This window comes from Lepus europaeus, chromosome 17, assembly GCF_033115175.1.
Source record: "Lepus europaeus isolate LE1 chromosome 17, mLepTim1.pri, whole genome shotgun sequence".
NCBI classification, from domain to species: domain Eukaryota; kingdom Metazoa; phylum Chordata; class Mammalia; order Lagomorpha; family Leporidae; genus Lepus; species Lepus europaeus.
The window spans coordinates 29448094-29462452 of record NC_084843.1 but is presented as its reverse complement, the minus strand read 5'-3'; the positions used below and the strand labels follow the sequence as shown (position 1 = coordinate 29462452).

The 14359-nt window shown below is 48.8% G+C and overlaps 1 protein-coding gene across 1 annotated transcript in view; it reads right to left on the bottom strand.

The window, feature by feature from the left end:
- DNMBP (dynamin binding protein) overlaps nucleotides 1–14154 on the bottom strand; it is a 113747-nt gene extending 99593 nt beyond the window's left edge. Inside the window, exon 1 of the mRNA XM_062215185.1 lies at nucleotides 14094–14154. The gene's annotated coding sequence lies outside the window, so the exon portion shown is untranslated. The remainder of the gene's footprint in view (nucleotides 1–14093) is intronic.
- Nucleotides 14155–14359: the final 205 nt, after the last annotated feature.

Below are 14359 nucleotides of genomic sequence, written 5' to 3'. Positions count from 1 at the left end.
CTATGTGCAGCTGTCAGTGCAGAATCCAGGAAGGTGCCCCCAGAGCAGGTCCAGCTCCAGGCAAAACCTCCCATCCCGGCAACTACCAGTGTTGGTGAATTAGCCTAGCATAGTTGAACCAAGGACAATACCTGCTGGACTACAGTATGAGTCACTCAGTGTCTTCAGGCACCCAACCTTAGGCCCACAGCTGTTAAGAACAGGGGCTTTGAAGAGAGACAGACAAGAGTTTGAAGTCTAGTTCTATCACTTAGAGGATAGTCCCAGGGCAGTTACCCAAGCTTTACATCAATTTCTCCATGTGGGAAATGAGGATCATTATAGCACCTTGCTCAGAAAAATAATTTAATTTGGTACTTGGCTAATATATTAGTTGCTATTACTAGTTTATTGTTCCTATTATGCAGTCCTTTTCTTTCACTTGAATTCAGACTTAATCAAATCCAGTAAAATGAAAAGAAATATTTATAATTAATATACTATTATTGTTGTTGTAAGAAAGAAAAAGAAACTCATTTGACTAGAATAAAAAGTAGGAGGGGTAGGCATTTGGCCCAGCAGTTAATATGCCCATGTTCCATACAGGAGTACCTGGGTTCAATACCCACCTTCTGCTCCTGACTCCAGGTTCCTGCTAATGCAGACCCTGGGAGATAGTGGTACGGCTCAACTATCTGGGGCCTTGCCACCAATGTGGGAGACCCGGACTGAGTTCCAGGCACCTGGCTTCAGCCTTGGTCCAGACCCAGCTGTAACAGGCATTTGGGGAGCATGCCAGTGGATGAGAGATCTGTGTGTGTCTCTATCTCTGCCTTTCAAATACATTGATTAAAACAAAAGAAAGAAAGAAAAAATGAGGACACAGAAGTTAAGTAAATCGGCGCATATGAGCAGATTTGGCAGAGTTCGGGTCCTGCGGGGTGAGGTGGGGGCAACAACAGTGGAGGAACAAAGGAAAGGAGCACTTCAGGCAGACGAGGCCAGCAAGGCCTCTACAGAGCAGGCCAGGCCCGAGGCCGTGACCTCCAGCACGGCACCATGTGCATCTCTGGCAGTTTTTTCCACATCTTACACAGCGCTCTTCACGCGGCTCCGGGCTTTACTCCAGGAGAAAGTGACCAGGTGTCTGTGGCCTCAAGTTCACCACCACAGCTCTGAACCACATTCACAATACTTATTGTTCAGCGATGACAGAAAAGCCAAAAGAGTTTCTGCATTGCTGGGGATGACAGAAAAGAACAATCTAGAAAGGGGAGGACACAGGGCGTGAGGCTGGGGAGTTAAGCACACCTCGGCACATCCATTGCAACTTTTTCTGCTGATGGCACAGGCTCATTTATCCCAAGAGAATCACCTCGTGAAAACAATGGTGAGGGTGCACTGGGCCAGAGCCCACAGCCTGCAGGTCAGCACGATCATTCTCTCCCGCTCCATACTCCCACTACGGGTCTGTCAGCAGCACAGACACTCAGGCTCCACTCTCAGGAAGCGTCAGCACCCTGGGAGCGGCTGGGACAGACACAGAGGGATTAGCTCCCTGTCTGGGGTGTGCTGAATTCGTGCAGGGAAAGGAAGCTATGAGAACTTGCTTTCCTCGCTCTCTCCAAGGTGAGGACCACAGTGCTGCCTCCTGGTCAGCTGTTTCATTCTGTGGATCCACTTGTTGAGGGCTTGCTATGCCCTAGGCATGTTAGAGGTGCCTGGGGTGTCACCAGTAGACAAAACAAAGACTCCTCCCATTGCAGAAATTTTTAAAAAAGATTTATTTATTTGAAAGGTAGCATTACAGATAGAGAGAGGCAGAGGCAAAGAGGCAGAGGCAGAGAGACACAGAGATTTTTCCATCTGCTGGTTTACTCTCCAAATGGCCACAGCGGCCAGGGCTGGGCCAGACTGAAGCCAGGAGCCAAGAGCTTCTTGCGGATCTCCCACATGGTTGCAGGGGCCCAAGGACTTGAGCCATCTTTCGCTGTTTCCCCAGGCACACTAGCAGGGAGCTAGATCGGAAGTGGTGCAGCTGGGACTCAAAACAGGTGCCCATATGGGATGCAGATGCTGCAAGTGGTAGCTTAACTCACTGCACCACAGCACCAGCCCCCCTGGCAGGACTGACTTACAGACAACAGCATTCTAGAAAGTGATACACGTTGGGGGCCGGTGCCATGGTGCAGTGGGTTAAGCTGCTGTCTGCAATCCCATATGGGCACCAGTTTAAGATCCAGCTACTCACTTCCGATCCTCTCGCTGCTAATGCACCTGAGAAGGTAGCAGAGTCCTTGAGCCCCTGCACCCATGTGGAAGACCTGGAAGAAGCTCCTGGCACCTGGCCCAGACCCAGCCATTATGGCTATTTGTGAAGTGAACTAGCAGATGGAAGATGTTTCTGTCTCTCCTCTCTCCTTCTCTCTAACTCTGCCTTTCAAATAAATAAATAAATCTTAAAAAAAAAAAAAAGCAACAAAACAAGAAAGTGACACAGCAAAAAGAAAACACAGAGCAGGGTAGGTAAAGGGATGGGAGGAGGAGGGATGGCAACTGTGTGCTGAACCGAGCACTGGCACAGGATGTGAACTTGGGAATTTTGTCATTTCCTGTGATTTATTACCCCAGGCCCTCACCACCCCCTACACTGGCAAAAGGCGATCAGGGAAATGAAACGGTAGTGTTGGGTTTTATTTCAGAATCAAAAGAAAATAAATTACTATATTCTTCATTCTATTTATTTTCTGAAAGATCAAAGTAAGTTTGTTTCCCCCAGAAAAGACTAGAAAAAACGGAAATAACCAATACTTAACAGAGGCTGGAGCTAAAAGGTGGGATTATAGATTTGCTTTTTTATATTTTGCAAACTTTCTACAACATAGTGATTTAATTAGGAAAACAGCTAGTTTTTTTAAAAAAGGAAGAGATGGCTACAAAAATCATTTGTCTCCCACCCCAGCAGTCGCAGCTGCTGAAGAGTAACCCATGCCTTACCTGCGGATTATCTCACTATTTCTTGAGATGTACTTAAGAAAGATTTACACCTGGAGTACAGACTGAGCCACAGAGCAAGGACACTGTAATTTCACATATCTTATACTTACAATCATGCTGACGGATGCTGAATATAGCCCCTTCTCTCATTCTTCACCCCAGCTATTTAAATTCTGACTCTTAACAGCAGGAGGAAAAAGCTGACCTAATCATGAATTCAGCTTATATTGGGGTCTTAGCATGTTCGCTAAAAATTTATATATGTAGAGTTCAGAAATACTGAAGACTCTTCCTTACTTTAAAACAAAAACCAAAAAAAAAAAAAAAAAAAAAAAAAACAACCTCTGGTCCGCCACTGTGGCTTACTGGGTAAAGCAGCCCATCACCTGCAGTGCTGGCATCCCACATGGGTGCCAGTTCAAGTCCCAGCAGCTCCACTTCCAACACAGCTCTCTGTGTGGCCTAGGAAAGTAGAAGACGACCCAAGTCCTTGGACTCTTGCACCCATGTGGGAGACCTGGAAGAAGCTCCTGGCTCCTGACTTTGGATTGGCCCAGCTCTGGCCACTGTGGCCATTTGGGGAGTGAACCAGCAGATGGAAGACCTCTCTTTCTCTCTCTGCTTCTCTGTAACTCTGCCTTTCAAATAATAAATAAATAAATAAATATTTTAAAAGAGAGAAAGAAAGAAAGAGAGAAAGGAAGAAAGCAAGGAAGCAAGCAAGCTCAGGCTAGGGTTAGGATTTTGGAGCCTGCCGGATCCCACTTTATCTCAGAGGACAAATCTTGAAAAGGCTAAGGAGGCTTCACATCTGATGGAAACTCAGGAATCTAGAAATGGAGGAAGACACCTTATTTTGATAAATGTTTCTGTGCAAAACCTAAAACAAACATGATAGGAAATGGGAAATATTTAGACTCACTCTTTTTTCTTTTTTTTTTGACAGGCAGAGTGGACAGTGAGAGAGAGACAGGGAGAAAGGTCTTCCTTTACCGTTGGTTCACCCTCCAATGGCTGCTGCAGCCGGCGCACCACGCTGATCTGAAACCAGGAGCCAGGAGCTTCTCCTGGTCTCCCATGCAAGTGCAGGGCCCAAGCACTTGGGCCATCCTCCACTGCCTTCCCGGGCCACAGCAGAGAGCTGGACTGGAAAAGGGGAAACCAGGACAGAATCCAGTACCCAGACTGGGACTAGAACCCGGTGTGCTGGAGCCGCAGGTAGAGGATTAGCCTATTGAGCCGCGGCGCCAGCCTAGACTCACCCTTGAAGGTTGACAAGCCAAAGACGCCCACTAGCATGTCAACTGTTCTGACACAGTCCTTCAAAACTTGGTCAATGTGGTGAGAAAAAGACAAAAGAAGAAATTAGAGGTAAAGGATGGGAAAGAAGCCACAAAAGTGTCTCCATTTTCAAAGGATATGATTAACTACCTGGAAAAACACAACAACCTAAAGACTATTTGGAACTAATGGGACAAAGCTGTGGATATCAGATTAGCTTATAATAATCAGTATCATTTTTCCTGAACTACCAATAACCAACTAGAAAACAACAGTAAAAAGAAATGTGTTGCAGCAGGCATTCAGCCTAAAAGTTAAGATACCCTCATCCTATAGGGGAGCATCTGAGTTGGAAACCTGTTCTGGCTGCTGACCCAAGCATCCTAACGCAGACTCTTCAAAGCAGCAGCAGTGGCTCAAGGAATTGGGTTCCTGCCACCCACCTGGGAGATCTGGATTGTGGCCCTGGCTCCTGGCCTCAGGCCCAGCTGTTGCAGGCATTTGGAGAGTAAACCAGTGTATGTATGGGAGCTGTCTCTCTCTGTATACCTCTCTTCTTGCATGTGTGTGCATCTTTCAGATAAATTCTGAAAGGAAAAAGTAATATGATTCACAACCACAAATAAACTATGAAGTATTTACAGATGAATTCAACCAAGAATACCCTCTTTATGAAGAAAAACTTTAAAATTCTAATAAAGGACTTAAAAAATGAACTGCTTAAGTATTCAGAGGTTTTAAAAGGGCGTGATGTGTACGACTAACTCAATGGAGTCAGAGCAAAAGCATGCATAGAAATGTGGAGAGGAAGTAATAAAGCAAATATGGCAAAATGCTAACATTTGGAGATTTGGGGTAAAGGATATACAAGAGCTCTTTGTACTAATCTTAGAACTCTTCTGTTAGCTCCAAATTATTTCCAAATTTTACAAAATGCTAAAAAAATAAGCTGGATAAATGGAAAGACACATTGCTGCCGGCGCCGCGGCTCACTAGGCTAATCCTCCGCCTTGCGGCGCCGGCACACCGGGTTCTAGTCCCGGTCGGGGCACCGATCCTGTCCCGGTTGCCCCTCTTCCAGGCCAGCTCTCTGCTGTGGCCAGGGAGTGCAGTGGAGGATGGCCCAAGTGCTTGGGCCCTGCACCCCATGGGAGACCAGGAGAAGTACCTGGCTCCTGTCAACGGATCAGCGCGGTGCGCCGGCCGCAGCGCGCTACCGCGGCGGCCATTGGAGGGTGAACCAACGGCAAAAGGAAGACCTTTCTCTCTGTCTCTCTCTCACTGTCCACTCTGCCTGTCAAAAAAAAAAAAAAAAAAAAATTAAAAAAAAAAAAGACACATTGCATGCTCTTAGATGAAACATTAGCATCCCAAAGATGTCAAGCCTCCCCAAATAATTATAAATACAATCCCAATAAAAACCCTTCAACAATATAAATTTTGAGTAACTTAATAAACTTACTCCAAATTTTATATGAAAAAATAAAATTTGGTCAAAGAAGAGCTAAGTACAATTTAAAATGAATAACTTGCTGTGCCAGTTATTACAACATACCATAAGGTCACTGTAATAAAATCTCAGGAATAGAATTGGAGCAAGAACTGACAGACTAATGGAAGAAAACAGTGGCTTAGAGACAGATCAGCGTGTTTGTAGACACCGGAAATAGGGTACCGTAAGTCTATGGAGGAAAGTATGGATCTTTTCGAGATTCTATTAGAAAAACTGACTCACTGGGGCCAGGGTCCTGGCGCAGCAGTTAAGCTGCCTCTTGGGACACTAGCAACCCATACAGGAGAGCTGGTTCAAGTCCCGGTTGCTCCACTTTCAATCCAGCTCCCTTTTGGCTCTCAAGGGATTAAAGCCATAGATGTGACCCAGGGATCAGGAAGAACTTCTGAAACAAAACTCCCAAGGGTATACACCGTAAGTCAAAGAACTCAATCTTTTGATTACATCACAGTTAAGAATTTTTCTTGATCAAAAGCTGGCAAAGACAAAATTAACAGATGAACAAATGATAGGACATCTGCAAAGTCTAAATGTGATGAGGAGGGTCTATCAAAATCAGAAAATTACCTCCACAAGTCAACGGCAACAACAAAACGGCTATCAACTCTGACTGAAGATGGCAAAGATGAAGAAGTAACTTATACAGAAGCTGTGAGCATGGGAGATGCTCAGATTCATTAGTAAGCACAAAAGTACAAGTTAAAACAAAATACCACTTTGCGCTTACGAAATCAGAAAAAGCGGAGAGCTGGAAAAAGCCGAGTGTCAGTAGGACATGAGGACACAGGAGCCCTGTGGTAGAACGGGGTATGCAGCCCCTGTGGAGGGGATCCTCGCACTCCTTAACCCAATTCAGGCACTGCAGCAGCTCCTTCAGAGTACCTACCCCACAGACTACTCCCCACTCAGCCTCATAAGTGGGCATGATGAAGGTGTTCACTGAAACACGTGTGATGCTGGGGGGGATGGGGGGGGCACCTGAGGACCCGCCCACCACGCTGAGAGCAGACAAGCAGAACCACGGTGCACGCACACAGCACAGGTCTAACGCAGCACTCGGAAGCAAAGAATTAGACCCGTAGCTTCATGGGCAGATCTGAAAAACAGCGCTCAGAGAAAAAACAAGCAAAATGAATGAAAGCATCACAAATTAAAACACACACATAGATCCTACTCAGACAAAGAGAAACACATTACCAGCACTAGGATGAGCATGAGGTAAAGGGGAACTGAATGGGAGAATTAGAAATAAAAGAATCTTCCAGATTCCTTGCGTGTTATACAAGAATTCAAATGACCTACGATAAACACAAAATGATAATTGTTTCCTTCCCTACAGATCCCAACTTTCCTAACAACAAAAGCTCCTCCGGCTGCCAGCTCTGCTGATGAGTAACAGCTTTTCACCCCTCTTCAAGCAGGAAGGGAAGACGGAGGCCTCGGCACCTCGGGCCAGGGATGAGCAGAGGGATCCACGCCCCAGGCCGCCATCCTCACAGACTCATGGCCCGCCTGCCTGCGCAGACCCGAGTCTCGCGACCGACGTGGCCGATTCTGCTCCGGGGACTGCCGTCAAGTTTGCAGGCCATCTGAAGCTGTTTACTTTTGGGATCTCTTCCTACGCAACCCTCTGGCCTCCACGGAGAAATATTCCAGAGGCCTGGAAGCCTGAAATTCTTAAGCTACAGGGGTCCCAGTTATTCTACAGATGAGGAAATCAGGGCCCAGAGAATCATGGGTGAGGGTCACCCCACCCGTCTGAAAAGGCAGGCCTCCCTGATTCCACCCTTGCCCCCGCCTGGTCTCTTCAGGACTCTAATGACTGCCCCCTCACTCGGAGTCATGGGCAGAACCTGTACAATGGCCCACACTGATGCTCTCTCCCCTTCCCACAGCCTCTCACGCACGGCCACCATGGCCTCGCCATCTCTCAGACTGGTGAAACGTGTTCCTACTGCAGGCCTTGGAACTTTCTCCTTCCTCTGCCTCCTGCTCACTCCCTCAATTCCTGCAAGTCAAATGTGATCTTGGTGGCCTTCTCTGACCACTGTGTACAAGGAGTTAACCCTGCCCACCCAGCCCCCACTACCACACACACACACACACACACAGTCTCTCTCTCTCACTTCCCTACTCATGAGGCTTTGTGAGCATCTGATGTTCTATCCATTCACGTATCCACCTTCACCCCACTAGGATGTTAGTCCCATGAGGCCTTTGTCTGCTTTGCTCTCAGCTGTATAGCTGTATTTTCTCACAGCGGTTATAGGTGCTGTATCCCTATAACCATGCCCGACACATAAAAGTGCTCAATGAGGATTCGTTGTATGAATGAGCAAATCAGAACCAAAATCCATGTGTTCAGACTTCAGACTCCTAAAGCAATGCCCTACTTACTCCACTGTGACGGTTCAGTTCTTGGAGGGTGCACACTGCAGTCAGAAGGAAAGACTGGGGGGCCAGCACTGTGGCGCAGTGGGTTAAAACCCCCAGCCTGCAGCACCAGCATTCCATATGAGCACTGGTTCGAGTCCTGGCTGCTCCTCTTCCAATCCAGCTCTTTGCTGTGGCCTGGGGAAGCAGCAGCAGATGACCCAAGCCCTTGTGTCCCTCCACCTGCATGGGAGTCCCAAAAGAAGTTCCTGGCTTTTGGATCAGCTCAGCTCTGACCGTTGTGGCCATCCAGGGAGTGAACCAGTGGAATGGAAGACCTCTCTCTCTCTCTCTCTCCCCCTGGCTCTATCTCTCTCTCTGTAACTCTTTCAAGTAAATAAAATAATTCTTTAAGAAAATTAAAAAAAAAAAAAAAGGAAAGACTGGACTTGGCATCTGGCACACTTGGGAAGCCACATTTCACACAGGGTGCTTGGGTTTGAGTCCTGGCTCTGCTCATGATTCCAGCTTCCTGCTAATGCACACCCTGGAAGGCAGCAGGTGATGCTCGAGTAGCCGGGCTGCTGCCTCTCATATGGGAGACCCAGACTGAGTTCCTGGCTCCCAGCTTCAGCCTGGCCAAGTCCTGGTAGACGCAGGCATTTGGGAAATGATCCAGTAGATAGGAGAGAGATCTATCTATCTCTGTCTCTCTGCCTTACCTTTCTAATAAATAATTTAAAAAAAGACTTACAAATCCTAAGACAATACAGTTGCGTTGGTTAATGACAGACCGTGCACGATACAGTGGTGGTCCTATAACATTACGTCACCTCTGTCACGTCCATTCAAGGATGAAGTTACCTCAACACGTATTTCTCAGACTGCATCTCTGTCCTTACCAGATGCACAGCTCTAATACACTCTGTGTCTATCTTCCCACCCATGGCTGCCCTTTATAGCTTCGAGGACAAAACACCAAAAGTTAACACCTCGGTTTGTTTAGTGGCTTTCTCATTAAAGAGCCGTTCTGTGATCTGATTTTATGACTGCTGCTTTAGACCACGCTTCCTTTCCAGGCACAAGAATTGCATAATTAAATCCTAACCAACAGAACTAGGCTATCCATTCTTGTCTGTTTGTTCAGATGATTTCCTAAGCTGGGTACAATACAAAAGTATTTCATATGAAATGAGCTGATGTTGTGACAGGTTTGAGAAGTATGCTGAATAAATTTTAAGGATGTTTCAGCACAGGGGTGGGGAACCTTTTTTCTGCCAGACCATTTGGATTCTTATAACGTCATTCACAGGCCAAACAAAATTACCCACTTAAAAATCCACCTGCTATAGATCTAGTGAATTTCAAGTCCCACCCGTGGCTGCCTTGGCAGGGCCTTATATGGCCTGCAGCCTGGATGATCCCCACCTGAGCCCTGGCAGAAGAGCAAGCACACCTGAGAACTTCACAGCAGATAATCTCATTAGTGCCATGCAGTAGGTACATACTAGCTGACTTCAAACAATAGAATAAAAAAATCTAGAGAATATGCCAAGTCTTTTACCTGGCAATAGAAATGCCAGCCTCCAAATGCATTCTATTTCAATTGTTTCCATCATTTAAAAACATCCCCCCCCCCCCCAAATAAATTTAACATTGGAGTATCTGTAGTTTGGAAAATCACTTTTCACTTCCATTAGGCTAACACAGATAAAAATGACTCAGAGGGTAGGGAATTACAATGCATTTGAAGCCTTGATATGTAGTGTGCAGAAAGGGTTTCCTTCTGAGGCACAGATGAACGAGTTCCTGGCTCTGGAGGCTTCCTCACCTGTAGTTTTTTTTTTTTTTTTTTTAAGACTAGGTACCCCAGCCAGATGGTGGCACAGAATAGCAAGTTCACCACAGGGGCAGTTAGTCTTTTTTTTTTTTAAAGATTTATTTATTTTTATTTGAAATGTAGAGTTACAGAGAGGCATAGGCAGAGGCAGACAGAGAAAGAGAGAAAGAGAGAGAGAAACAGAAAAAGTATTCCATCTGCTGGTTCACTCCCCAGATGGCTGCAACAGCCGGAGCTGGGCCAATCCGAAGCCAGGAGCCAGGAGCTTCTTCTGGGTCTCCCACGTGGGTGCAGGGGCCCAAGGCCTTGGGCCATCTTCCTCTGCTTTCCCAGGCCATAGCAGAGAGCTGGATCGGATGTGGTGCAGCTAGGACTCAAATCGGCACCCATATAGGATGCCGGCACTGCAGGCGGCGGCTTTACCAGCTATGCCACAGTGCCAGCCCCTCACCTGTGGTCTTTAAGCACGGAGAAAATATAAATCTAACCCTGGACCACTGACCCCTTTCCCAGGACCAGAGCCTCTGGAAGGCTCACCATAACCTGCCCTTAGTGAACACCTACCCGGAGTTTTTAAGAGCTTTTAGTGACTTGAGAATGATGAGGATTTTGGGGCTGATACTGTGGCATAGCAGGCTATGCCTTCGCCTGCAACATCGGCATCCCATATGGGTGCCAGTGTGAGTCTCAGCTGCTCCTCTTCTATCCAGCTCTCTGCTTATGGCCTGGGAGAGCAGTGGAAGACGGTCCAAGCGTTTGGAGCCCTGCAGGCAAGTGGGAGACCTGGAAGAGGCTCCTCAGTCTTGGCTTCAGATCGGCTCAGCTCCAGCTGTTGTGGCCATTTGGGGAGTGAACCAGCAGATGGAAGATCTTTCTCTGTCTCTCCCTCTCTCCATCCGTAACTCTCTCAAATAAATAAAATAAAATCTTTAAACAAACAAAGAATGACGACGATTTCTCCCATCCTCTAAAAGAAAAAACAGGGCCAACGTTGTGGCAGAGCAGGTTAGGCAACAGCTTGTGACGCTGGCATCCCACATGAGCATCAGTTCACGTTCCGGCTGCTCTGCTTCGGATCCAGCTCCCTGCTAATACACCTGGAGGCAGCAGAGAATGGCCCAAGTACTTGGACCGCAGCCAACCATGTGGGAGACCTGGATGGAGTTCCAGCATCCTGGCTTTGGCTTGACCCAGCCCTGGCCATTGTTGCCATCTGGGGGATGAACCAGTGGATGGAAGACAACTCTCTCTCTCTCCATGTCTTTCCCTTTTTTTTTTTTTTAAGATTTATTTATTTATTTGAAAGTCAGAGTTACACAGAGAAAGGAGAGGCGCAGAGAGAGAGGTCTTCTATCCATTGGTTCACTCCACAATTGGCCACAACGGCCAGAGCTGGGCCAATCCAAAGCCAGGAGCTTCTTCTGGATCTCCCACGCAGGTGCAGGGGCCCACGGACTTGGGCCATCTTCTACTGCTTTCCCAGGCCAAAGCAGAGAGCTGGATTGGAAGTAGAGCAGCCAGGACTCGAACCGGTGCCCATAATGGGATGCCAGCACTGCAGGTGGTGGTTTTACCCACTACGCCACAGTGCCGGCCCCCCTGTATCTCTTTCAAATAAAATAAATCTTAAAAAAAAAAAAAAAAAAAGGTTGGGGGGGAGGCTGGCTGGTGTTGTGGCATAATGGGTTAAGCTGCTAGCTATAGTGCTGGCATCCCATAAGGGTACCGGTTCAAGTCCTCATTGCTCTACTTCCAATTCAGCTCCCTGCTAATGTGTGTGGGAAAGCAGCGGAGAATGGCCTAATGCTTGGGCCCCTGCCACCCCTGGGGGAGACCCTGATGAAACTCCTGGCTCTTGGCTTCAACCTGGCCCAGCCCTGGCTGTTGTGGCCATTTAGGGAGTGAACCCGAAGATGGAAGATCTCCCTCTGTCTCTTCTATCTGTGTTTGTGTGTGTGTGTGTGTGTAATTCTCCCTTTCAAATAAATGAATTAATCTTTAAAAAAAGAAAAGAAAAGAAAGAAAAAGCAGTGCGAGTTCCATCAGTCCTGCGGGCGGCTCTGAATGGCAACGAGGAATGTGAAGAGGGTCCCTACAGCTAAGAGGGCGCACAGAGAAGAAAGGAGCCAGAGAAAAGCAATGGGCAGAAGCAAGAGGAGTGAAAACTCTGCTCTGGGCTGCGAGACAAGTGCCTTGCACACATCTGGACGGAGTCTACAAAGATGAATCCGTCCCAGGCCACAATACACACAACCTGAATGTTGCATAAAAGTCACCTTATCACGTTTTCTGAGTCAGAACGTTCTCGGCTTATTGCACAAGCTACCGTGGCGCTGCACCGGCTCCATTCCAGGCTAGACTCCAGCTAGTCCCCACCACACACAAAGCATTCCCTTCCAGTCTCCGAGCCGACCTGACCTTAATACTGAGGTACCTGTAATTTGAAAAATCATTTCTCACTTATTTTAGCCCAACACTGACAGAAAGACTGGGTGAGCTGAGACTAATAACGAATCTGAAGACTCGCCATGGATAAAAAAAAACATGCATAATGTTTTTAACCTTTTTTCCTTTTTAAAGATGTATTTATTTATTTGAAAGGCAAAGTTATAGAGAGAGGAGAGACAGAGAGGTCTTCCATCCACTGGTTTACTCCCCAGATGGCCTCAATGGCCAGGGCTGGGCCACACTGAAGACAAGAGCTTCATCCGGGTCTCCCACGTGGAAGCAGGGGTCCAAGCACTTGAACCATCTTCCTCTGCTTTCCCAGGCCATTAGCAGGGAGCTGGATTGGAAGTGGAGCAGCTGAGTCTCCAGCTGGCGCCCACATGGAATGCCTGCGTCCCAGGTGGTAGCTTAACTAGCTATGCCTCAGCACCGACCCCTAACCTTTTTTTCTTAAAACTTTTTTTGTTGTTGCAATAAGTGACATGTGTTTCATGTTAACATATAAATTCAGAACTTCAGACACAGCCCTTAAAGATCCTTTAACTCCATATATTGGAGAAAATGCATGCAGAGGAATAAACTAACTTGCTCATCACCTCGAATCAGTTCATGCCGTGAAAGCAACAAATACAACACCCACTCTGACGAATCACCCTTATTTGCTCCCCAGGACTTCAGTCTTGCAACACATTAGCAGGGACTAACCAACCCTGCTCACTCCCTGTAACTCAGCTACGCAAACAAGCAGAGTTAAACCATGCTGGAACCCTAAAAATTAGTCTCGCCACTAGCCTGCCGCAATCCACAACAGCACTAATTATGACAAGAAAGAGTGTGGACACAAGATGTCCACATTACTGCGAAATAGACCTAAAGGGAGGACACCAGTATTTCAGAAGAATGTGAGCGCCGAAAACATCTACTTTCATTCCTGGCCTTTAAATGAAGCAGCCGGCAAAGGCCAAGGAGAGGCTGCATTTCAGGTTGTTAGGGTTTTGCCTCTGAGTTTAAAATTGACCTCTACCGCCCAGCATGCTTCCCGGCTCCTAATCTGCACCAGAGCCTGGCCAGCTTGGTGACTCCAACGCTGCTGTGTTCAACTGACAGCGCCAGCATCCTCGGGACACCCATGCCTGGGGGGCATCAGGCGGCGGGCGCAGCAGAAACACAGGTGCCCGAGGAACTACACGGCCCCACCACGGCCACGGCTGCGTGTCCAGCCGGGTCGCTCCTGGGAAACCTTGCCTCCCTGCCTCCCAGACAGGATCACGCACTCCCTTACCGACTGGATGCGTGGCTCCAGCATGTGTGACACCGAGGGGCCCGGCTAGGGCTGAATTCTTTTTCAAGCTTTCGAATTCCGCCCCATTGCCGGAGTGGCACCGCCCGGCGTCTGACACCATTTCAACGGCCCACGCCCGCAGCCCTCTCAGTGCCTCCCCAGCTCCCCGGGACCCCCGCCGAGCGCCCGGGCCGAGCCCCAGCACCGAACGACGAGGACCCGCAGCGCCCGCCGCCCTTCGAGGGCTCCGGGCCGGCCCGGCGCAGCGCCGCCGCGAGGAAGGGCTGAGGCCCGGCCGCGCAGCGCGTCCCCTCGGGGCGGGTGCCCTCGGGCCGGCCTGGGACCGCGACCCCGGCTGCCCGCCCGGCCCAGCCCCTGACCTGCTCTCCGCGGCCCGGCGGTCCCTCGGCGCGGCGGGCAGTGGCGGCCGCCCGTCCCGGGCCCGCTGTCACCTCTGCCCCTGCAAGCGGCGGGCGGGTCGATCCCGTGTGACTCAGCGCGCCGCCCCGCCTCCCGCCCAGGCTTCCGCCTCGTTCGGCTCGGCCCGCACGGCCCCCGGGGCGCCGCGCCGCGCTGCCCGCGCGCCCACTCCCCGGCGCCCGGCCCGCGCTCGCGCCCCCTGGCGGCCGGACGTGTCCCGCCCGCC